The 26,500-nt window shown below is 43.4% G+C and overlaps 1 protein-coding gene across 6 annotated transcripts in view; it reads left to right on the plus strand.

Annotated features, from left to right (window-relative positions):
* The first annotated feature begins 531 nt into the window (after window positions 1–531).
* The window catches only part of SYTL2 (synaptotagmin like 2), a 91,579-nt gene continuing 65,610 nt past the window's right edge, over window positions 532–26,500 (plus strand). For 2 of the 6 annotated variants that reach the window (XM_075919415.2, XM_075919420.2), the window contains exon 1: window positions 533–689. The gene's annotated coding sequence lies outside the window, so the exon portion shown is untranslated. Of the gene's footprint in view, window positions 792–1,045; window positions 1,204–3,105; window positions 3,214–26,500 lie in introns of those variants that run through there. The other 4 variants (XM_075919417.2, XM_075919419.2, XM_075919416.2 and 1 more) reach the window with 4 other exon arrangements.

A 26,500-nucleotide genomic window follows, 5' to 3' on the forward strand; every position in this document is an offset into this window, starting at 1 on the left:
TAGGTGGGGGAGTGAGAAGGAGAAGGGGAGGGTGGCTGGGGAAGGGAGTGGAGGGCTAGGTAGGGGTGTGGGAAGGAAAGGGGAGGGTGGCTGGGGGAGGGGAGGGATAGGTAGGGGAGTGGGAAGGAAAAGGGAGGGGAGGGATAGGTAGCGGGAGTGGAGAAGGAGAAGGAGAGGGGGTGGCTGGGGAAGGGAGTGGAGGGATAGGTAGGCGAGTGGGAAGGAAAGGGAAGGGAGTGGAGGGCTAGGTGGGGGAGTGAGAAGGAAAGGGGGGTGGCTGGGGAAGGGAGTGGAGGGGGAGGGGAGGGGAAGGGGGCGGGAGTGGAGGGCTAGGTGGGGGAGTGAGAAGGAAAGGGGGTGGCTGGGGAAGGGAGTGGAGGGATAGGTAGGGGAGTGGGAAGGAAAGGGGAGGGAGTGGAGGGCTAGGTGGGGGAGTGAGAAGGAAAGGGGGGTGGCTGGGGAAGGGAGTGGAGGGGTAGGTGGCGAGAGAGAACAGCGCAGGGCAGGCAGCCTGAGCAGGTCTCTAGTGTGAGGGCGGGCTTGGCAGCGGGGAACCTCCCCTCCCTGGAGAGATGCTCTTCTCTCATTGGTGCGAAGGGCCCGGCGGTTCCTGTCCTAGGCGCGGCGCTCACCTTTCCTGGCCCAGAGGCGGCGGCGGCGGCGGCCGGGGCAGCAGGGTCCTGGAGGCGGTAAGTCGTTCGGCGCTGGTCCCAGCTCGGCAGGAGGGAACTAGGGGCAGCGCCCTGATTCCTAGGCGGGGAGGCGCAGCCGAGGAGCCCTGGAGTTTCGGGGTGAGTGAGAGCGGAGGACTGATCAGCCCAGGGACAGAGATCCCGTCTCTGCTCTCCCGTGCGCTGCTAAACAAGCTGGGGCGATTCCTGAGCCCTTCTAGAGGCTGGCGCTGGATGGAGAGGGAGCAACATGCAGTTAAACTACTTTCCCCTCCCCAGCCCTAGCTCCCAGCTAGCCAAGTTGCCAAAGGACTTCAGTTGATAGCCCAGAAACATTAGATTCTGATCTCCACTTTCCTTAAATCGCCCGTTAGGTGGCTGCAGAAGCTAGGGGGCTGTATGGAAGAAAGCGAGCCTTAAAGTGCCATTCGGGGATGCCTGTTGAGTATTGTGGACACGGCAGCATGATCGTTTCCTCTAAGCACAGAGTTGATACAACCAGAAGAGAGACAAGCGAAAGCAATGCTTCCAGGTTGTGTGTCTGTTCTTATCTGGGCAGGTGCTAAGTGTTGTCCGATATGTTTATGTGGGTGTTCTCTTCAATAGATATTAATGGTGTGTGGTAAGATATTTAGATGGTGAAAGTACTACAGTATTGTGGCTATTTGCATTCATTGTAATATTTTCTCAACCCAATAGCTAAACTTTGAAGCTGTGTTTTTTTTACATATGTAAAACAAATATGTAGGGCAGGAGCAATTAAAGACTGTTTCATTTTGTCAGAAGTATTTAGCTAGAAAAATGGCAACTGCTATGTCATGGAGTTATTTTAAGAATCTAGTAAAGATGAGTGTTCTGTGGTAGCCAGTGTCCTTCTTCTGGGTCAAGGGGGAAAAAGTTTGGTATTCTGGTTATAGCATGGTGAGCATGTCCAGAAATGAATTGCCATCAATGTTCCCTCTAATTTTTTCCATCCATTTGCAGAATAAAATGTATTCTGTGCACTGAGTCATGTGAAGTTGTGCACCACCATAGAAACACAGGCTGCTGGCTGTGAGTAGCTTTGCCAATCAGCTGGGTGGCACTTGAATCTCCCCTGGGCCGCTGCCCAAGTGCACAACTTAGAGTAGTGTTTCTTAGACTTTTTGAGATCACGGAACACCAAACAATATTTTTTTATGTGGAACACCTATGAAAATTTTCTTAAAAAAAAAATTGTAGTCAGACAAAGAAGTAACACAAACAAAGAAAAGCTCGTGGTACACCTGCGACTTGTTCTCGGAACATGTTCCATGGAACATAGTTTAAGAAACACTGGCTTAGAAGGAGCACTGCTTACCATGCTCTGAACCTTTGCATTTGATGCTCAAAATGTCCAGATTGTGGGAGTTTAGCTCTTTATCTCTGTCTTCCTTCAAGTTACCTATTAATCTAGTTAAAAACATGGTTTATTTTGCTAATGTAGTGACTCAATAATAATAAAAATTGCACTAAAATCACCCATTCCTGGTAATGCTGAAACAACGTAAAACCACAACATCTAATAGAATGCAAATATAGTCTAATTTATTTAGCTTTCTGGAAATGAATGGAGAACAGGGATCAACTGGATGGATGCATAATTGCTCTGAGAGTCTTTTGTACTGAATGTTAACTTGATAATTGCTGAGATGGCTTATAAATTCAGAAGATACCTGAATATATGGTATGATTGTATTTATTATTTGTATATGTGTATACTTCTCATCTCCTAAAAAGTGGCTTTCTTTCCTCTGAAGCATAAGATATTGACCATGGCCAGTGGCAGGATACTAAACAGATCACTGTTCTGTGCTAAATTAATTTTATCCTGCAATGTAGGACTTGCCAGTTTCCTAATATCAGATACAAATATGGTTCTAGGTTTGTACTTGGGATCAAAAAATGTTCTGTAACACAGAATGTGGAATAGAGTTAGTAACAGAGATTAATCAAGAAACTAAACAGGATGAAATGAAGGAATTCATTGTCTTTTTTTTTTCTCCCTCTATCAAATTTCCTGTGCTCATGACTGAAAGGAATCTGGCTTGTCCATACTTGATAGAACACTTCTTTCTTCTGTAAAGGTATCAGATACATTCCCCTGAATAGGACTGAAAATAAAACTCTAACAAGCACCCACTATTTCAAGGGGAATGTAAAAATAATGCTTAAATATTCAGTGAAGGAAATGTTTTCTTGTATATTATTATAATTTTATTAATTTTACTTCCTCCCTATTTGGCAGTGGTGATTTCTATTAGTCAAGCCTGTCATTAGCTGTTGTAATAAAGAAATGGTGGCCTTAATCAGGTGGTAGACTTAAGTTCAGATGCTGCTTGCTATCCAAGCTTCTAAGGCAGTAGTTCCCTTTCAATGGGTAAAGTTCAGCAGCTGTTGCACAGTTTTCATCTAATACCAAATCAGTTTAATGAGGCTCTTAGATCCTGTCTTCAGATTTTAGGATGTTTCAACATCATTGCATGCCAAGTGCATGACATGGATTGTGCAGCAATGGGCTGAGGTTAGTTTCCAGTTATTTGGTTTGTGGGTGATTCAGAGGGTTGGCTGAAGGCATTGTTTTTTAGAAGACTTATTCAGCACTTCATTCCTGTGATAGGGAGTCATCTGACTTCACCCGGGTACAGCAACTAGCTCTGCTGGATTCTCACCTCACTGAAAGTATATGGATTGCTTCATCTCTGTAATTTGATGCCGTTTATTGCTTTGGGGATGGCAAAAGGAAGAAAAATGCTGGAAGAAATGTTCTCTTATGAATGTTTTCAAAAGTTCTGAGTGAAGCTGTACTCCTGACTGTGAATATGTGAGGAGATGTCAAGTCTAGTTCTGCTGACTCACTTTCCTTTTAACTATTTGACTTGAATTTTGTTGCATTGGAGGGAATCTAACTAAATCTCCTGGTACTGCACTTTGAAAAGTTTTCAAACATTATGGACTCAATGTTGTTGTCATTAAAGCCTTTGGAAGGTCTGCTATTGACTTAATTGGAAGCTATTTCTCAAACCATATACCTCTGGTGGCTTGTGGGCCATAGTTAGTGGTAGGCGGCATGGCTTATAAGAATTGATTATAACTAAATGTATTGTAATTCTGAAGGTGGTGTGCAAAGTAGTAAGAATTTTAGATGTTATGCTAACTCAGGAAGCTTTAGAACTACTGGGTTAGATAAATGTTTTAGTTCGGTAGCATCAGGAAAACAGACTTTAAAAGTGTCGACAAATCTCTCTTCTCCTACCCTGTTTTGTTATATGTAAATGGCTTATTTGCTTTCAGAAATGAGTTTTTAAAACTGAACACATGTTTCAGAGAAAATTCAATTATTTGAAACATGGAGAGCATAATTCAGACAAACACTTGGGTTGCTGAGCAGCACAATATCGTGTGAAACTCAATTTGCTGCTGAGAGTGACGCTTTCACAGTTGACTGACTTCATGTTATGGTCAATATCTGAAATCACAATTAAGGGGGACTGATGCTCCAGTTTTCAATTTTGTTTTCAGGTTTTTGTGCCAGGATGAATCCACTAGCCAGGAAAATATGAAATTATGAAGGTGGCGCAAGCATAAATGTGCCATGTGCATCAGTGCTGATTTCTCCACTGAAAGGCTTAAGGATGGCATAGTGCTATTTAACACTTTAAATTTCTGAACTAGTCAATTTGTTTTGTTGGAAAACCCAATTTGTGTTCAAGAGAGGATGAGGTCTGTCTCACGTTATTATATTTTTCAAAAACACACATAGTTTGCAGTATCGATTTGAGTCATGATCTAAACTGGTGTAGTGTTTGCCATCCCTGCTCCACTGATGTCTTTATCACTGCTGGAATCTTGAAGACAATCACCTTTTTTTTTTCCTGTTGGTAGTGTCAGTCTCAATAATTCACTTGGCTCTGAGCAGAGTGCTGCTGTTGGAGTAGGTGTGTGCTTAAGCACTAGTACTGAAGCTGGATTTATGTTTACTTTATACAGATCATAAAAGGGATGCCCAAACTTTTCAACACTGAGATCTTGCCAGAAGCCTAAATAGTGCCCTGATTTCCCCCCCTCCTATAAATGTGTATGTATATTTAGTCTCAAAAAACATTTAAAAAAAGGGATTCCAGTTGCTTAGAGCCTCACATAAGAGAAAACTGATGGAGAACTTTGTTCAGTCTCTTGGCTGTTTGCAGGGAGTAGTCATTGGTTACAGCAGAACTATGTGTTAATAACAAAAGCAGTGGCTATGCTTGCAAAACAGGGTGGTGATAGCAAAAAGGTAAAATGGGACAGTAAGGCATGATCTAGCTAGCCACACTCTGTTTCCTACCCTATTAAACATGTGTAACAATGGCACGTTGGCCTTCGGCAAGTTAATGCATGACCTCAGCTTAGTACTTTGCCACAAGCAAAACCACTCTGTCCCGTTGTGGAATTCTGTGTGTTGAATATTGAGATTTGAAGTTCAAGGCAGTGGAGAGTTGGTCCCTTCATGCAACCATTTCCTCCAGTGCAAACATGGGTATAAAATGCTACAAATTCTGATTTTAATAGAATTTGGCATTCAGTTTGCATGGATATTAATGGTGCCATCAGGAGCAGGGTGATGGAGACTTAGACTAATAGGCTTGCAGTGGTGCATCACTGTATATAAGATATGCTACCATGAGAGGGCCGCAGGCTGCATGTTTGCAGCTTCACTATTAAGTCTTTTAAATGCTAGAGGAAACTTGGCAATGATTTCCTAGTATTGACAACATTGGCTTAGTTCCCTGAGTGTCAGCTGTGTTGTGAGCCCACATGTAGATAAGATAACTGCTGCCACCAATGTTTTAAGTTTCTATCTGTTTACCGCAGGTCTAAAGAATGATGCCAGCAACCAATTTACACTAGGGCTTCTGATGTTAACTTTGGTGGTAGTATTTCACTTGCAATTGAGAGCCTCCAACTTATTCTGTAGTTCTTGTGCCTCTTCATAATGCTGGGCTAGAGTCAAGCTCAACAGAATTCTCTTTCACCACTGATTCTGCTAAGCCGCAGTTCTGGTAGATGAGAGGTAGGGACAGGAGGAATCTCATTCACCATCAATGGTGCTGAAGTGAAGATAGTAAGCCAGCAGCTATTTTGAACCTAGGTTGAACCAGGGACCTCTAAGGATGAAAACATGTTTCTGTAGCTTGATCTGAAGAACCAGGCTTTCTAGCTATGGACTATAATAGGCATATCCTTTGTGAGGCACAGGGATGGGGCTGGAGGTGGCACAACATCTGTAAAAGTCCACAACATTTTCCTGTGTGTGGACAAGTCTTTGAAGTGAATCTTCATTTCAGTCTAGTTGCATTCCACACTGATAATCCTCCTGGAGTGCAGCAGTTACCACCTAGTGGACAGGTCTTCAGAACTGTCTTTCCAGCCTGCATCTGCTCAAGGAAACATTTAGAAAGAAATTACTGCTGGTTCTGTAGAACCGGTGTTAGCATTGGTGGGTGCCCTAATATAAACATGTATCTGAGGGTAACATTGGCAAATGTGCACAAAACCACACTTTTCTTAGAATCTTCTATCTATGTATTAGATGTAGTGGATATGCTTGTTTTTCTACTCTGGTTCCCAGTGACTATATAAACTTCAGCTGAATAATCCTTCCCCCACCCCCCTACAGAGAGATGCTTTGTAAATTGAAAACAAAAAAGCAGGAAATGTCTCACTTCCCAGTAGCTCCTAATGAAAATTTCTTGATAACTAACTGCTTTCTTTGTTATGTATGTTGCTGTTCTTGACTCATGTAACTATCAGCCTGAGTCCCACAGTGCAAGCAGAAATGAGCTCGCATGTTAGCTACTGGGCGTGGGGGCATGTCTGTCAGCATTTCCACTTTGTAAAGTGATATATTGCAGAAGCCTCATAACTTGACTGTAATTTGCTGAGGCTTAACTCTGGCAGTAGCTACTGAAGTCTGGAAGCAATTTTTTTAAAATTAAAAGCACAAAACTATAGGCCTGTTGAAATTATAAGAAGGCAAAGAAAATTAGAGTCTAGTCAGAGGTGCAGAGATTGTGTTCCTATAATTTTTGGGAAGGACTTTCTCAGACTGTTACATGTTCATTCCTGAGAACTCCAGAGCTCCTAGGGGAAACTTAAGTTAAATGAGTGAATTATCTCTGATTGGGGCTGAAGTATGGTTGAGTCAGTGATCATGGTTGTGTGAATCCTGCTCAGTTGGTCTCCTCAGCGTTTGCTTTCAAAGCCTGGGTGAGTCCACCCACTGACTTACTTTAGGAAATCTCTGGCCTAGGTTTGCCAGATGCTTTCACCAAAAATCCCAAACATGGCGCGCAAAAAAAAAAACCACATGCAAGGAGACAAAAGTTTTTGAGTGCCTTTAAGAATCCCTGTGGTCCTCACTTCCCCCCACCCATGCCAAGGGAAGTGTCCCCATGGGCCTTCCGTCCAAGAGAAACAGAAAATACCAGGCATTTTACTGGGCAGGGGTCAGAAAAAACTGACTGTTCGGGCAAAAACTGGACACCTGGCAACCCTACTCAGGCCATATAATTGGGTAATGGCCAACAGCAGTATTGAAAGAATATTTAATGGTCTTGCTGCTGAAGATGGAAGGTGTGGAGTGAGGGAAAAAAAGAAGGCAATTGAGTTAGTAAGCAGCTCTGCTCATCTGAAGCGTCTCCCCATTGGAGGCTGGGGAAGAGCAGACTGATTTGCTGCTACATGCCCAGGTTGGAAAGAGCAGGTCACTGTACTCTTGGAGGGAAAGGAATAACAGTCACAAGGCCTTCCTAGAAAACTTAAATAGGTGGCAACCTAATGGAAAAGAGAGGATAAAGAGGCTGGCCTCTTTGGGGTCACAGGAACTTCTGTGAGGTTTCACTTACACTTTTCTAGGCTGTGAAGGCTAGGACTATGAGAGTTTAAAGAGAAGCTAGATAATTTCATGGAGGTTAGGTCCATAAAAGGCTATTAGCCAGGGGATAGAAATGGTGTCCCTGGCCTCTGTTTGTCAGAGGCTGGAGAGGGATGGCAGGAGACAAATTGCTTGATCATTGTCTTCAGTCCACCCTCTCTGGGGCACCTGGTGTTGGCCGCTGTCGGCAGACAGGCTACTGGACTAGATGGACCTTTGGTCTGACCCAGTATGGCCATTCTTATGTTACGTTCTTCTCTCCTGTGTTTTGCATTTCTGCCTAAATTTTTAATGGGGTCCCAGCAGCTGGTCTGTTCATTGGTTCAACAGCAACACTTTTCAATGAGTTGAAAACAGTATTGCCTGGTGTACCTTGGGCAGAATTATGGTGGGTTTAAAGATCAGTCCACTCCTATTATCAAACCCCGCTGGAAGCAAGTTAGATGTTCCCTACGAAGGGGTGAGAGGCCTCAATTTAAAGGAGGCTGCAGGAAGGAGGCTCCTGTGACCATCTGAGAAAGTGAAAGGACACTGGATTTCTGCAGCCTATTTTTAGCTGTAAACTTTTGCTATTTTGGGTGGCTTTGTTTGAACTAGTAAAATGGTGCCCTGAAGGAAGGGCCTGAGAATTAAAAGCATGGCAGGGAGTCCTTCAAGGGCTGGGGAGACAGGCCATGAACCCATGTGCTGTATTTTTCTTTGATATGTTGCAATTGTGCCCACTGGCCCTGATCCTGACTGGGACCTCGGTTGTGTTAGGTGCAGCACAAGTACTGTACATAATTAGACACAGACCCTGTCTGTAATCGCTTACAGTCTAAAGATTCAATAAGCAGATTTAATAACTAGCAGCAGGGTAACGGTGGTGAGGTGACACCTTGGCATTGACTAGTTAATGTATTACTTGAGTAAGACCTGAATACGTCTTTTATCATCTGCCATGATGTGACCAGATGCATCCCTGTATTCACACTACACATTATTGTGATACTCGGTGCACAATATGCCTTGTGAGGTATCAATTAAAAATTAATTTGCTTAACAGTATCTTTAAAGTTAAGAATTCCCTCTGAATGATGTTGGTAGCACATGTTCAAACCCCCATAGCTCCAGTTAGGCAGGAGTGGTTTAACAGGTCTGTCTTAAAGGAATGTGTGTGCGCACCTCAGTTTACAGATAAGAATCTTGTTTACACTTAAGAACAGCAATAGAAAGGTCAGAAAAATTGGTGTTTGAGCATAGACAGGGGAGACGAGAGAGCATGGAGTCACCTTTACCCCCCAGATTCCGTATTGTGCCTTTACTGTTTGATTAAACTTTGCCTTGAGGTGTAATCCTTAGAATAATACTCTTTACAGAGGACTGGACTAAAAGAATGAGGGGCAAAACTGCCCTGGGGTGTGGTGCTCACTCTTACTCTTTGTCTTTCACCTAGGAAGACAAAGGGACCAGCCCTTCGGACTTTGTCCAGCCCTGACTTGAGAATTTGGTCACTATGTTGTTGGGAACTTGTTGTGGAAGGAATTTACTTTGATCCAAGTCTAGTGTGTTACATTTCCGTTACTGGGAAGAGCTTTATCTTTTTCTCTTGTAACCATTTCTGACTTTAGTGTCTTGTACTAATTTAAAATCAATCTCTTTGTATTTAAATCAACTTGTATTCTTTATCAAAACAGATCCCAACGTTGATTAAACTGAGCTGTTGGGTACTTTAGCTAGAGTTACCCCAGCTGTTGCATATTGATCCCTGTGACAAGGTGAAGTAGGCCCAAATGCACCCCACCCTAGGGAAAAGAGCAGAGGAGAGGTCCTCCAGCAAGCTGAAGTGGCTGCTTTGGCTGCAGCCAATTAGGGCCCAGAAAGCTGGTATACAGAAGCTGCAGGGCCAGGTCCTGGTAGTTCCTCTCTGGAGCTTAAGCCAGGCAGACCTAGGGACTGACTGGGAAGGCAAAGGTACCTCGGACAGCTCAGAGTGTGGGCTGGATTGCAGACCCAGGTCTAGTGTCTGAAGACTGGCTGTGGTGGGCTACAGCAAATTGCTGAACCCCGGACATAGTCATTGTGAGAAATTTATCTCAGACTCCAGAAAGAGAAGAGTGGACAGAGCATCTTCTTGGGGAAGCATCCCAGGGAGCGAATAGCAGTGGACAGTAAGGATACATAGCAGGCAATTGCTATTTTCAGGGTCCCTGGGCTGAGACCCAGACTAGTGAGCAGGCCTGAGTCTCCCTTAACTCCCACTAGCTATAAAAGGGGATAGAAAAGAAGTCTGGTCTCAGGCACCTGAGGAAAAAAGGGCATCTGGGATACCTCTACTCCCAGAGCCAGTCAGAACAGAGGTGCGTATGGGTACATGTCCTCAAAGGAGGGCGAGTCCTTTGCCATCCATTACAGGCCTATAATATCTGAAGAGGGCTGGACAGTGCAGGATGCACATTTTGCAGGAAGATTTGGGAGTGTGTTAGGATCACCCTACACTACAGGTAGCAACCAAGGCTGCTGGAAGCCTTAGTGTGGCTGGTGTTTCCTGACAGTCAGCTGGCATTAGAGTTGCTGCACAGGGCTGTGACTATATACAGACACTCAAGGTGAGACCTACATGCTGGTGGGTGGATTGTGAGCCACCAAAGTTGGGAGCTACCAAAGCAAAGCATTGTGAGACACCCAAGGTTGCAGAGGAGGGATTGTGTTACCCCCTTACTAATCTGGAGTGTATGCAAAATGTAGCACATGGATTATTTCCATTTATTTAAACCTGTGCCTATTTTCATTTTTAAGTATCTTTTTTTTGAGTATATGAAGTGGGGTGAGCAATGGGAGGATAAGTTCTCCAGCCAGGATGTAGTCTGTAAAATGCTTTCCCCTGCTATACCTACCTCTTGGGAAAAGGACTCATCTGCTTACTTAGCCAAGCATCCATTGTACACCAATTCTGTTTTAAATACAAGTATTTTGGTGACTGTCAATATGGAGACAAAAGGATTGGTCTACATAAACTGATGGTGGTATCAGTTTCTTGTAAGCTGTTTGCATAAGAGAGCAGAATCTTAAGGTGCCCCTTTAAAAAACAAAAAGAGCAATGAACTGAATTTTGAGAGAGCCAAAGCTTTGTAACTAGCAGGTGTAACCACACATCTGTGGATCAATATGGAGAGACAAATGGCATGCATTCACCAGTGGGTCACAATTGCATTTAGCATCCACGCTTTGTAGCTATGTTGAAAAAGTTGATCAAGAAGCATTCTCTTTGCATTTGAAAATCTCTTTGAATGCTGATTGTAGGATAAGGACCACAATGGCTCAGGAAATTAACTCGTTTGAAAATTTTCACAAGGATCTCAACAATGTTTGTGATGATAAAGAGATCTAGGGGGCAAAGGCAGCAGTGTCTTTAATTAGGTTTCATTAAGCTTGTAACTTTGATGCTGCAGGAGAGGTAGCAAACATGGGAAACTGACAATGGAAGACTTAATCTCTGTCACTCTACTACTGGTTCCAATTTTTGGAATGAGAACAGCCCTCTGTCAGAAGCCCTAACCATGATGATAAAACATAGGGAGCTCTACCATATCTTCACAGACCCATCCCTGTGAGCAATCAGAGTGAGAGAAGCAATCCAGAGTTTTTTTTCATTGGCACAAAAAGTCTCTTATGCAGTGGTTTTATTTTTGCACTGAAACTCAGCAGTTTCCACACACAACGCGCACTTCCAATGAAGACACTGGTGCAGGTTTTGCATAAAACCCTGACTTTTTGTGCTAAAACTGGTAAGTATAGACATAGCCTGAATCACTTCTTCGTAAGGTCTGTCTCTCTAACCTGTCCTTAGGTGACCAACAGACAAAAGATCCCTAACTTAAGGTGAAGCTTTAGAAGGTTGAGTTCTTGTGAGTTCCAGAGGGTGTACATTTGTGTATACATCCCGCCAGAGATTTTCTGGGAAACCATTTCACTTTAGAAGTTGACATTAATTGAACTAGTCCTGTGGAGCTCATAACACTTCCCTGGGTTTAGATTAGTCATCTCCTCTCCCTTTTAAAGAAATTACATGTGGTCCCCCAATAATCCACAAACATTTGCTTTTTTTAATACAGGTAATTTCTAAAATACCTGGACATAATTCAGTAAGATTCGTCCCACACACACATATTATGGTCTACCATAATATAAGTAAGCTGAATATCTCTGAACAAAGACTATATGCTGCAAATATGAATAGGCTTTTGTGACATATCTGGGCTTTAGAAAAGTAAAGAACTAGTTATCTAAAAGGAACAGCAGTCATCATGGTGTCAGTTTCTGCTTTTGCCAAAAATTGCATAGGCAAAAATATAACTCTTAAACTCAGTTATCGGATTTCTCCACTTATAATTGTTTGAAGTTTCATGATGATTGTTTTGTGTTAAGTGGTTCATCTGTTCCTATTGTACCATGTAATTGATGTCCTCAGGGAGTTACCTCCATATCTGCAGTTAGGCCCATTGTAACTACAATGATAATATCTTGAATAATGTGTACATAGTTTGGATATTATATCGAGGCAAAGGTTAAGAATTCAACCTGGAGAAGTAAGAAGCAGACTTTCCCTAAAAACAAACACTGACCCTTCTTGGATACAATATCTAAGTATAGCTATTATAGCTGGCAAGGAAAAAACCCAATGCTGCCCATATTGTTGATCCCTGAAACAAATGAGTAAGATTTTACAGTCTCATATTTAGAATTTAACATTTTGTTTCTTACCAGTGACATAATAGATCTCTCTCTAATAGGAACTGTTTTACTCCTTATCAAGATGCTAGCTTTGACATAAGTTTCCACTGCCAGCTCTGTTCTTGAGAACTTCTGCCAAGTCAGGTTGCCATAATTTCTGAGATTGGAATTAAACTAAAAAGCTCTTATCCTCTTAGTTTTCAGCTAATATCTTCTCATTTTTATGGTTTTAGTAAGTAACTTCTTGTCCTCCAGTTTAGAAAATGTTTGCCTGTCAACTCTCAACATGTTTGAGCACTTGGATCTTACAGGACAATAGTAACCTAGAAGGCAGACAGCTTCGAATGCATCAGAGAAGTACATGATATCGAAGAGGTTTGTGAGTGAAATTTTCCTAAGTGCCACTCACTGGCCTACTTTGACTTTCAACACTGCTCTGACTCTCCCTGTCTGAGATCCCTTCTTGAAAACCCTTCCCATAAGGTCAATAACTAGAGTGAGGTGATTCTTTTTGGCCAAAATGCTTTTTGGTAAAAAATGCAGATTTGGAGACCTCAGTTGTTTAATTCAGACACACTCATTGCCACTTCCCCCCCAAAAAAGTTTAATTCCCATATTTTTTTAAACAAAAGATTTTGTTTTTTGTTTGATATGACTCATTTCAAAATTCATTTTTATTTAAAAAAATTCAACAGTGTTAAATGGTCAAAAATCAAAAGATGGGTTTTAATTTGTACAAAAAAAGAAATGTTTCATTTGACGAGAAATTATTTTATTTTAAAACTTCATAGAATCACATCCATTCTTCATCCAGCTCTACCAATAGCTTTCTATTCTAGCAGGTTGAAGATTGGTATATCACTATATTGCCAAGCTTTTTCTAAAATATGAGTAATCATTATGACTGAGTAGGATTAAGGCTTGTTGCTGAGGATTTAACATTTTTCTCCATTATGAGATGATTTCTGCTGGGCATAACTATGGGAAAATATGAATGTTCTGTGCATGAGAGTTTTTAATTGTGACGTTCTAAAGCTGAATGAAATATTTCACCTTTTGTGTGTTCTAGGCTTATTACAATTTGGCCAAAAATCAATATGAAGTTATGCAGGAAAGATGACTATTCTGCGCATCCCTATCTAAATGCTAGCTACTAGGAAATAATTCAGCTCCCCTTGATTAAATATGTGTTTGATGCACAACATATACTGCAAGATAACCTAAGGCCCAGTTAGCATTCAGGCTGTATTAGCTCTGCATTGTAATGTAAACATTCCGATAACTGCTCATACATGAGCCGTATAGTAACATCTAGAGTGGTTCTGATGTGTGTATCTGCACCTCTTGTCAGTCTTTTTCTTTAAGCATTGGTCATCTTAGTTGGATTATCTGGGGCTGTAACACAAAAGTTTCTCTGTGAAAGAAAACGCACAAATAGCTGGGTTCTATTTTTATATACCGAATTGTAGACACAGAGTTTGTGGGGGAAAAGGAGTGATTGTTTTTGCTCTGTTGCCAGAACAGATTATCTAATCTGACCTGCATAACATGGGCAGCTGATGCATACCTAATTTTGTGCAGTATTAATGTAATTTGGCTTCCGTAATCTCTAATGCAGGGGTAATTCTATTTCCCTTCTGTGGGTGTAGTCAGGATAAACTTGATTGAGTCTTGCATAGGACAACAGTGGTTGCTATGTAAATGCAAATTGTTATTGTTGGAGGCAAAGGAGGAGCAAGGGGAGAGTTAAAATGGTGGTGGTTCTTTGTCACCTGTTAATGATGTTATTTGGTTCCCTAAACTGTTGGAGTGTTGTCTGTTAACCCCCTATCCCTTCCCTGAGTGAGTGTAGAAGAATGTCTGAGGTAAACAGCAGGAGTAAACAACAATGCACACGGCCCCAAGAGGCCCAGACTCTGTGGCTGATCCTTAAAGTAAAGAGGGACAGACACACAGTGGGTTGACCATCAAGTGGAGCCTCCCAGATCGCCCTCTGCTTGGTTTGCCTGGTCAGCGGACCAGCTTAGGAGTTAACTTGGGAAGATCAAACAATATGAACTGCCTTCTGCTCGCCTTATCATCCTGCCTGGGACTGTAAGTGTGATTGAGTGTATGAGTGAGATTCCTCTCCCTTCCCAGTTTTAACTGAATAAACAAACCCTTTACACTCCTATGTGGTGATCCCCTCTCCTTAGTGTTTAATCCACATCCCCTTGCAATATTTTTTTGCACACTTTATTTCCCTGTGCCCCTGGCTCCAAGCTTATCCTACTGACACTTCATGGACTCTAAGGAGCAAAATAGTTCCTTTTACTTGAGAATGCATAAATATAGCCTCTGTTTTCAAAAGAGAACCTGAGGGGATCATGTTAGCTGAGTAAAACATGGACTGGGCACAGATATAAGAGCTGCTTATCTGCAGGGCCTGTGATTGTTCTCTCCAATAGGAGTTGGATGCTCTAGGAAGCAGCATCCCTGCCAAAAGCCTTGTAGCCAGGAACTGTAGGACTGGCTTCCAATTTGCTTGTGTGATTAGAAGGCATAAGCTGGAGAGCAGCTTTCCCGAAACAAAAATATTTGTATCAACTGCATGAGGAATATTTGAAAAATGAAATTGCAACAGAACATATGTAGAATGCGTCTAGGTTCCTGCATGAAAGGGGAGGGTTGGTTGACTTAAGTACAAGGCAACATATTAAGGGCTTTGCTCCTCCATTTCAGGTTGTACTGTCAAGCTTAGCATCTGTCAGTACTAACTGCTCCAATGCTATTCTGCCCCCCCGCCTCATACCACCACGATATGTGCATGCGCACACACATTCCAATGTTCCCTCTCTTTTCCATCCATGTGTGGAATATTTCCATTCACGCAAGGAATACATTTTTCCATGTGCACTGTTAAATGGTACTTGAGGCATGTGTGACTGTGCACTACCAGTAGAAATAAAACCTAGTTGTGGGGGGGCTCTGCTAATCAGTTGGCATTTGAATCTCTCTTGAGTGACTGCACAAGTGCAGTTTACAAGGAACACTGACACACACATGTAGCATATGGAAGTCTAAAACTGTGGTGTGTGGATTTATGGCACCTCTTAGGGTCCGGAACCGTGGGGGACAGAATTCAAGTCTTTTGCTTGAACTCTGAGCTGATGGAAGAAGTGGGGCTGGATGTTACTTGTTTACAAGAATCCTCTGACTGGATTAACTTGATTATGATGTTTGGAACCAGTTTAAAGCCATGGATGAAGAATTAAAAGGCATAATTAAGTTTTGGGCAACATAGTCCATAGTACTGTCAGCCCCAAAGCACTAAAAAATCATGTTAGTGCCCATCCTTCCTCCTCCCCCCCCCCCCCATTGAAATTAATGGATATTTAAGTCAAACTTCTGAAAATATGTACTGGATTTTATTTAATTTCTGGTTTGAGAATTTAAAAAAAAATCATACCTAGTGGACATCTTCAGGTACTCTATGCATGTAACCATATAAGATAGAAACATTTTTTTTTAATTTCGAAAAAATTCCCATAATCACAAGCCTCCAGAAACTAGAGCTGTAAGAAAAAACTCAAATATAGTAAAACTCATAATTTTGAGTTATGGAGTTCCACTGAAGAAGTGGGCTGTGCCCACAAAAGCTCATGATACCATCTATATGTTTTGTTAGTCTAACTGTGTGATGTACCCAAAACTCCAGCACTCAGTGTGTAATTGTGATACTCTTTCACTGTCATGTAGCATTTTTTGGTATTCATGAAATACAGAGATGGAGTGGGCAAAACAAAACACCAAAACCAAAAAAACCATGCAATAGCTGTACCTATTACGGAAGTGCCTGCATTTTTTTTAAGAGTCAAGTTTTGCATCATGAATGAGTTGTTCCTGTCATTTGCATAAGACTTTTAAATGTTGGGTTTTTCTTTTTTGAGTCAATCAGGTATTGATTAAGTGAAGCTTAATCAATTAATCATTATAAACATGGGTGGCAGGGGATTAAAATAAAAAAAATTGTCAAACTTTTAATTCTTTTGGCCATGTTAAATAGCTATGACTGCCTCTTTTTTTTTTTTTTTTTTTTTTTTTTTTTTAAAGCTTACCCTCTTTCAGAATTTATGACATGGCAGACTAATGTGTGTAGGAGAAGTATTTTGTGAATTTTTTTTTGTTGCATGATTTGAAATGCAGATATGTCAAAATCTTACTGTCTTTGGAAACCTGGCTTTAAATTATGGAACTTGATATAAATCTAAGCCAACTGCCTCACCTTTTTACTCCTGTATTAAATGTTGTTGGAGGCAGGGTGTTTCTGCAGCAAATTAGCCTTGTTCCAACTTGCACTGAATGGGCTCACTTTTTTTTCCTGTGTAAGCAGCCAGGTGTTCTTTGCTGACTCTAGGAAATGACATCTGTAATATGCTCTACTTTGTTGCTTGTAATCAGTATGTGTCCAGTGAGCTACTGACTTGCTATTATGGCAAATGTAATTCAGGATTTATACCTTTCTGGTGTTCAGAGAAACTAATTACAACCACTTAACTACTTATTCAGTGACTCAGGTATCTAATTCCTTGAATAATTTCCCTTGCCCATTTCTTATGTGAGGCATCACACTTCTCATTGCCAAGCCAAGTGATAAGTCACTGAGGCCTGGTCTACACTAGGAGTTTTGGTTGAACTTAACCAAATTAGGTCAATTTTTTCCCCCCTAAACAGTGAATTCATACCACTAAGCCTGTTCTGTCACCTTTAAGGGCCATTAAAGTCTATTTTGATATTTCCTGCTTTTTATGAGTAACAATAAATTCGTCCTTGCATGGTTGGCTTTAGGGTAGTGCAGACAGAGCTGTAATAGTACATATTCTTGGCCTCCAGGAAATGTCTCAGTGCCCAGTGTGACCGCTCTGTCCAGGACTTTCAACTCTGCTGTTCTCCAGGTGCCTAGGAAAAGCCCTGGCAAAATCTGAATTTCATTTCCTATGTGGCCAGCATGGTGAGCAGACCTCAGAGAAGGCAGCACATAGCAGCAGCACACTTGGCCATGAATGCCAAGGGTCACAAACAAGCATGAGCTTAGAGCATGTAAGAGAGCTTGGACCTCATTGCTCTGTAGGGAAAGGAATCTGTTCAGGCAGAACTGAAACACTCATCTCTATACCAAGATGGCAAAGGGCATGGCAGAGAGGATATGCCAGGTGTAAGCGGGGGAATGGTCCCGCTATTGTAGAGAACTTTCCTGGCTTCTATACCACCCCCGTGAAATGGACCAGCAAAAGGATCTGAGTCCCCACTCCCACTTCCTTTACCCCACAGCTTCCCTGATCCTGAGGGCTCCCCCTCCACTCTCCTGAGTAGCAGAGTCCTTGAAACCCCAACAAGGCTGGGCCCAGGTTTCCTGGGGCTTAATCCCCTACCTTGTAGTCACTAGGGGCAGGAGTTAGGGTGTCCCCACTCTGAGGTGCTAAGAATGGTTAAATGAGAACACACAGCCCTGCTCTGTAGCACGGGGACATCAAAACAGCAGTCTGCAGAGTGTAAGGACAGTTCACAGTCTCTTCCTTATAGGCCCCTTAGAGGCCCTGAATGTGCTGCAGAGGGGCTGCAGGCTGGACACGCTTGCTCTGGCAGTGACCACACAGCCTCAAGCTCTAAGTGGCCAGACCCCTCTCCCAGTCTGGCCTGCTGGGCCTCTTGGCTGGTGATATCTCCCTGCTCAGAGCCTCTCCCCGCACTTTGCTGGTCCCAGCTGCTCACCACACCCAGCTGTAGGCTGTGCTGCTTTGCCAGTCTCCAGCTCCTTGCACTGCATTGTCCCTTTTGGCTTCTCTGAGCACTGCCAGTCTGCTGCTTAACACAAGGTCTGCACTCCTTGGGCTGTGTGTGCCTGGCTCTGTTGCTGCAGGATTTCTCCACACAGCTTGCACTGCTCTTAGCTGTCTCTCAGTTCTCTCCTTGCTCAGAGAGACCCAGAACAATCCCAGCTCACAGGGAGGACGGGGCCTGGCCTCTTGCTTTCCTCACTGGCCTGTCCAACCTGTCAATCAGGCTGAGCTGGAGTGTTGGCTGCTTTCCATTGTCTCTGGGGTCTGTCAGTCTCATGGACCCTTCCCCTTTTGATACTGGGAGCTGGCGAACCAAAAACTCCCACAGAGTTTTAGTAAGGGGCTAACAGTCCCCTTACACAGGAATGCCCAGCAGTGCCATGTGAAAATAAAGGAGATCAGAGAGGTAAACCAGAAAACAAAGGAGGCAAACAGATGATTTGGGACAGTGCCCCAATATGCTGCTTTGGCTACGTGGGATTCTAGTCGGGGACCCGACCATTATCCAAAGCCAATCCATGGATACCTCCCAAGACACTCCTCAGTCGTGCTGGAAGATCATAACAAGTAGGGTTCCACAGAGGTTTGTTTTGGGACTGGTTCTGTTCAATCTCTTCATCAATGATTTAGATACTGGCATAGAAAGTACAATTATTGAGTTTGCAGATGATATCAAGAGGGGAGTGGTTGCAAGTGCTTTGGAGGATAGGGTCATAATTCAAGATGATCTGGATAAAGTGGAGAAATGGTCTGAGGTGAACAGGATGAGGTTTAATAAGGACAAATGCAAAGTATTCCACTTAGGAAGGAACAAGTAGTTTCACACATACAGAATGGGAAGCAGCTGTCTAGGAAGGAGTACTTCAGAAAGGGATTTAGAGGTCATAGTGGACCACAAGCTAAATATGTGTCAACAGTGTGACACTGTTGCAAAAAAACCAACCATGATTCTGGGATGCATTAACAGGAGTGTGGTGAGCAAGATCCAATAAGTTATTCTTCTGCTCTATTCTGCACTGATGAGGCCTCAATTGGAATATTGTGTCTAGTTCTGGGCACCACATTTCAAGAAAGATGTGAGAAATTGGAGAGGGTCCAGGGAAGAGCAACAAACATGATTAAAGGTCTAGAAAACATGACCTGTGAGGGAAGACTGAAAGAATTGGTCTTGTTTAGTTTGGAAAAGAGAAGACGGAGAGGGGACATTATAGCTGTTTTCAAGTATCTAAAGGGGCGTTTCAAGGAGGAGGGGGGGAAATTGTTCTCCAAGAAACAATGGACTTAAATTGCAGCAAGAGAGGTTTAGGTTGGGCATTAGGGAAAATTTCCTAACTGTCATAGTGGTTAAATGCTGGAATAAATTCCCTAGGGAGATTCCATAATCTCCATCACTGGAGATATTTGAGAGCAGGTTGGATTGACACCTTCTAGACCATCCCTGATAGATGCTTCATCCTGGCAGGGGACTGGACGTGATGACCTCTTAAGATCCCTTCCAGTTCTAATATTCTATGCCTGACACCAGAGTCCAGCTGTTCCTTTAAGGTCTCTGTGGTGTACCTCCTGCATAGTGGATGCTTAAAAGCATAACTGTGGTCTTTTACATGACACATCCCTGTCATCTTGGGACAGACCTTCATTTATGCTAAGAGATTAGTCTATGCTCCACAATGTATCTCTTCCATCTATTGCCCCGCCACAGTTAGGGAGCCCCATCACAGCAAAGCCATCTTCTATGTCCTGCACATTTCCCAGAATGCCTGCTCTTTGTAGCAGAAGTGTATTGATTGCCTTGGCTACTTGGAACACAGCAGCCCCCACTGTAGGTTTCCCTACTCTGTATTGATTCCAAGCTGACTGGTAGCTGTCTGGTGTTGCAAGCTTCCACAGGGCTGTAGCCACTCGCTTCTCAGTTGTCAGAGTGGGTCTTGTTTTAGTATTGCTGCGCTTCAGGGTGGGGGGAAAACAATTCGCAAACTTCCATGGAAGTGGCCTTATGCTTGCAAAAGATTTGCAACCACTGCTAATTGTCCCATAGCTGCATGACTATGTGGCCCCACCAGTCTGTGCTTGTCTCACGGCACCAGAACTGGCGTTGCATTGTGTCCAGAGGATCAAATGATGGTGGCATTTGCAATTCACTCTGCAAAAGTACTTTGCAGAAGAGTATGTTCATGGTTTCCTGAGATTTTTCTTGTTCCAGTGGACCTTGGATACGCTCTGAACATACTGCAATATAAGGTGCAAGATGTTTGCTATGACTGCCATAGCACTTTGCTGCTGAATTGGTTCCATTCAGGTCTTGCTATGGTATCTGCATGGATAACCAGGCTAAAAAGGGTGCGAGAAGATTGCTTTCAAGCAAAGGGTGGAAGGCGAAGGTGAGTCCGTTATAGGACACTGATGACATGTACCCAGAACCATCGCTGTACTGTTTTAGTCCCATCGGGTACTGGGAGCATAAGCCTCCAAAATTCAAAGGGGCGAGAGGAACTGTGGGATAGTTACCCACAGTGCATCACTATCAAAGTCAACAGTAGCCACCTTACTGGGGGCACACTATATCAAATTCTTGCACACAGTGGGGACATGCACCTTCGATTTTACAAAAGTGTGTGCTAGAAAATCAACCTTACTAAATTCAGCCTTATCTTATAGTGTAGACCAGGTCTACAGTGCACTGAAGGATTCTGCACCATTTAAGCCTAGGCAGGTTTTTTTTGTCATTCATTTGAGTGGGAGTAGGAACAGATTCTAAGTAAACAAAACATCAGGTAAAACTGAATGCAAGATGAGGGTCATATATCAGCAAAGTAGCATTCTTTTAAAAAAATTTCTCCTATGAGATTTGGAGAAGAATCAGCTAGTCTGGCTAATGCAAGCAGCAGCGGCGGATTTAGGGCAGGGAGAGCGGGGCGGCTGCCCCGGGCCCCGCGCATGCGCTGTGGCGCCACGGCGTATGCGCCGTGTCAAAGGAGGGGCCCCGCAAAAGTTCGCTGCCCTGGGCCCCGCGGCACTCTCATCCGCCCCTAGCAAGCAGCAAATGGTATGCACAATTACACACTATCTCAATCCATCTAATACTCAGTCCTGGAGCCACATTCTTGAAGAAAGAGAGTGTACGTATCTTTCCAGGAGTGGTGGTCTTGTGTGAGAGTTTTTTAAAAAGAGGCGCTCACTATCATTTGGTAGAAATCTCCTGAAGGAAAGAGGAATGATAATCTCAGATCTAACTGCAGAGCAGAAAGAATCTTCTCCTAGACACTGTCCAGAGCCAGGTTTGTGCACTCTAGTCTAGCTGTTGAGCAGGGCTGTGTAGAGATTCAGGCCTTAATAGGGAGATTTGAGGTTTTGGTTCCTACGACTTTAACAACAATCTCATGAGAGAGATGAACAAGTCCCACCTGTTTAGTAAAGTAGTCTCTGCCCATCTTTTTATACTTAAATCCTTTAAATCAAAAATAAGAATTAACGTAAAACTTCTTCCCGTTCCTCTTGTATTTCTCCTGGAATGGCCTTTTATGGCAACATAAATCTTGGTAAGCCTAAGGCAAGTAGAAAAATTACTTGATAATTCCAGTTCAGAGTTGTCTGAGGTTTCTGTCCACATAATTTAGTTTTTGTGTGGGCAGCTGTACATCTGCAACTAAATCAAGGACCTTAGACATTAACACAACAGATGCTGACCAGGGCTGCTTATGTTGGATACACTTCACCTGTGACTGTCAGAGCTGCTAATATAGATGCTTTTTTAATAAACGAGATGATTGTTCCTTCCAAGTGACTGGAGGAAAGCATTATTCGAATTGGGCTATAAATCCTCTATGTTGAGATCTGTAGGTGGAGCTGTAAGTATCTGTGACCTGGAATTTACTTGGAAATGGAGATCCAGATGATGTTTTTTGAAGAATCTGGGTCAGAGCTTTTCAAACAGAATATAGAAGGGCCATGCATGGCTGCCTAAAGCTTCTCTAGATTGTTCATTGTGGAATAATTAAAGTGGAATTATTATTAGAAAAATGGAAAAAATGACACCTTGCTTTGGAATTCAAAGAATTTAGACTGAGTCTCCACCTGTTTGCTTCAGTACTATGTGTTTGAAGTTGGGGAGTGGAGAGACAGGCTTTAATCTGACTAGTACTGCAAAATCTTTTACTGTGCTGGACGATTGAATTGGACACTTTAGCCTTAGAGCATTGCCAACACAGTTGATGCCCAAATTCTAATGTCTGAACTTTATTCCTGGTGACATTAAAAGATTTTTATGGGATTTCAGGCTTTTTTTGCAAGGCTCTCTGTTCAGAAAAATTGTAAACAGAGCAAGATGTATATAAAATTCATTAAAAGAGGATAAATAAGTTATCCCATGATGTCACTTCCTGAAATGCAAACAGGCATTAGCTTATCTGCAGGTGTCTTTCGCCTATTAAAAATAAGGACAGTTATCAGTTGAGCTCAAGTTTTCCTGTTGTGTAATGCCAACATGATTATCTTGCTCTAATCGCTTGTTTCAGCGGTTTTTAGATTAGGTTGTCAAAGTGAGCAACTTGATGGATCAGTCACATGACTACATCTAATCATACAGTCACAGATGTAGCGAGATTTTTAGTGCCTAAGTATAAGGAGAGACAAAAAAACTGATAATGTTGTTCTGAAAGTCCTCTAATAAAGGCAGCTGGCCCAAGAGGGGGAGGCAAATTCACTTATCTCCCAATAGTTTGAGACTTTTATGTATGAGTAATATGAAGTTTTCACTGGTTCGTTGGTTTCCCCATCTCAAACTACTTTTCACTCTAGCATGACCTGTAGTAGCTGGGGAGTATGCTCTCTACCAGTGCTCCTTTTTTTCCCTCTGTCTTCATTCCTTCCCGAGTTGTGTGTCCAGCTAGTTTTACTGTCAGGTGACAGGAATTATCCTGCAAAGAAGCTGTTCTTCATTTGCCCTCTGTCTGTCTTGGCTCTCTCTGGTCTATGGGCTGGAGCCTTGATTCAAGAGAACAGAAACAAAGCAACATTCAAGACTTCTAACTGCTTTTTGAATCAAGTGAAATGGGATTAAAATAGTGTGCTCCTGCAGAACCATACACCCCTGATTCTGCATAATGAGTTGTGAGTGACCACTCCAGTGTTTATATTTTTGCTTTTTTTTTTTTTTTTAAATTCCATATGCCCTTTCTAGTAATGGAAGGGGGGAGGCAGTGCCTCTCTTTGGTCATATTTTAGTATTAATAGTAAAAATACAATATTGTTCCACAGGAAGCAAGACATCCGTGAAAAGGCTAGGATATCCTGTATTATGGCATGCCACACTCTATGGTGGTAGAAGGAGCAGAACTTGGATGGCCCTGCTCTGGAAACACAGGCCACTACCACTGGAGCACAAAGAATAGTTACTAGCAGAATATGCTCCCGTAGATGAGCCGTTCTGATACCATCTGGCTGAGAGCAGTAGCTTGCATACGCAGCAGAAGGCGTTTACTGGAAGGAATTTAGGTTTGGCAAACCTGGGACCTGACTCTGTTGTTCAATCAGAACTTGCACTAAAGTCATTTGGTAGTCTATACATATTAAATGGCAAGATTTTGATCATAGCCTTGGAGAGAAGCTGGGGAGTTAACACTCTTGTCAAGCTATTGCCATCTCATTGAAATCTGGAAAGCTGACTTTAATTTAAAAACAAAACAAAAAATTAACAGAATATATAAAGTAAAATCCTATAGAAACTGTTGCTACTATCAAATTAGTGCTGATATGGTGCCTCACTCTTTAATTCTCACACCAGTTCTTCATATTTGGTGTCTATATAGCACTGTACATCTGCAAAGCACCATGCAAGTGCTAGCCTATTCGTACCATGTCCCTGTGAGGTTGATAAGTTGCAGTATTTCCATTTTAGAAATAGGGCTATCAAGATGGTAAGATTCATCTATCCTACAGCTGTATCGATGGTACCTGTTATAACATAGGGTCCCATGTCCTAGTTATAACACTTATTACTTGTATCGTGGTCGCATCTAGGATCCATTGTGTGGCGCTCTATTACAATGGTTTCCAACCGCCGGCCCGCAGACTGGTGCCAAGCTGTGAACTGCTGGCTGTCAGCCTGCGGCAGCTGCCACCACAAACAGCCAGCTTCAGCAGCTGTCTGACAAGGCCTGGCTGTGCTGTCCTTTGGGGGGGGGGGGAGGGTGCACCTGGCAGCTTGGCCTCTCCCAGGAGCCCCCTGCACCCAGCCAGGAGAGGGTCTGGCTTCCTGGGTGGTGAGCAGCGTGGATGATCTCCATTAGCTCCTCAGTCTTGCGAGGTTAAGGCCTGGTGGAGGCATGGCTGTGCAGCTCATTTGGGTGAGGGGAGGGGATGGGGGCAGTTGGGGCTTGCCAGCAGCGGAGTGGTGAATGAGGATGGAGAGGTGAGCACGGAGACAGTAGGGTAGTGGGGTGGGGGGGAAGCATTGAAAAGGGGAATTAAAGGGCTCACCCACAATGGACCCTCAGCTTCTCCTTCAGTGGGGTAAAAAAAATCCCTGGTTAGGGAGCTGTTCAGAAGGAGCCTTCGGCCGGCTGGTCAGCGGGCGCATACTATATAGACATGAGCTCATTCATCCCTCCTTGCTGATGGGGCGGCAGAGGCTCTGCAGGATCATGCCACTGGCCCAAGAACACAGAATGAGCTCAGCTCAGGCCTCGGGCCTCCCAGCCTCTGCCACCCCCAGGCCACGCTGCCCGTCTGTCCGCCAAGTCCAGAGACAGACACAGGCTGCGGGACAAGAGAGAGGTATTTGCTAAGAGCTGGGGTCTTCAAGCTAATCAGGATCATCTGGACCATTTTGGGGTCCCCTCTCGGCTCTTGCAGGGGCAGAACATGGGCTAAACCCACTTGCCTCTACCCTACTGCCCTGAGAGGCCTTGATCCCCTCCAGAGAGCCAGCTGCCTCACTGGCACGTCCCCCTTCTCCTCCTCCACAGCGCTTTCCCATTAACACTAGCAGGCCAGGTCCCCACCACTGGTGTCAGTCGGTGTGGCGCCAGCAGATACCAGCTGAGCGTTTGTTGCTATCCTAAGATGCCCCTTGGTCCTGCAGGGAAGCTGGCTGCCCCCAGCAGAAAGGGCAAGGGCAGCATCTGTACAGCCGGCGGGGCGAGGTGGGGAACAGTCGGCTGAGCAGCTTGGGCGTATTGCCTTGACCTGGCAGAAGGAGCCACCCGCAGCGGAGAGGGCATCAACTGTAAAAGGCCTTATTGGAACCCCCCCCCCCCCCCCCACAATCCCATAAAGTACATGGCACTCAACATGCAGTCCTGCCATCCTGCAGCTCATGCCACCTGCTTGCCTGACGGACGCTCCAAAGAGCAAATCTCTCCAGATCTTAGCTATTGGGATGAGAGAGAGCGAGATCGATCCTATCTATCTCCAGCTTTCCCCTCCATCCCTTCTGTTTTCAGCTTGCCTGAGTCCTCAGCATGAGGGTCAGAACCTGCCTTTCTCTCCCCTCACACCCTTCAGCCCAGAATACTAATTACAGCAAGCTAAGGAAGAGATTTATTTTATTTTTCTGTCATTATTACGTGAGTATGTTAGAGATAATGGGAACAGCAGTCTGCATTAGAGGCCAATATTTCATGCGTCATCAGATCTCGGGACCGCCATGTGGTGGGCAGCTGCCAGAGCTGTACCTGGAATGTTTGCAACGGCACATTTTGGCGGATCAGTAACATTTTATTTGCACATTTGCATATTTGTTTTCATAATGAATATGCAAATAAAATGTTACCAGTCCACCAAAAGTTTGTGAATGGGTTTCCCAAACCACAGTATAAAAAGGGTTGGGAACCACTGCTCTATAAACACAACAAAAAGTTATGTCTAAAAGTCATAGTGTAAATGGGAGCAAACTGTCTCTCTCTGACCATGGTAATGTCGTGGACTCTCCCCTGCTACTTCGCTTCCAGGGACAGTCTTCTAAGTCTGTGTGCACAGTATTTACTGCAACAGGGTCCTACTTGAAGACTAAGGCTCTTTGAGGCTATTCTATTATAAGTAATAAAAAGAGTAAGTTTGCTGTTGCCAACTCAGAATATCATCATGAGGATTGGTAAAACAAAAAGAAAAAAATATGTAGCACTTTAAAGACTAACAAGATAGTTTATTAGCTGATGAGCTTTTGTGGGGCAGACCCACTTCTTCAGATGTTTCTTTCTTAAAGTCACAGATTTTCCTGGAGTCATGAATCTCGGATTTCATTTAAAACACAAAAGCATTGTGAGTGTTTTTGTTGTTTTTGTTTAACACCTCCTAGCTGCAGAGAAGGACCTGGAAATATTACCCTAGGGTATCTGAGGTTCTAAAACTAGAAAGTAAATAAA

This window comes from Pelodiscus sinensis, chromosome 1 (assembly GCF_052426305.1).
Source record: "Pelodiscus sinensis isolate ZL-2025 chromosome 1, ASM5242630v1, whole genome shotgun sequence".
Classification (NCBI taxonomy): Eukaryota; Metazoa; Chordata; order Testudines; family Trionychidae; genus Pelodiscus; species Pelodiscus sinensis.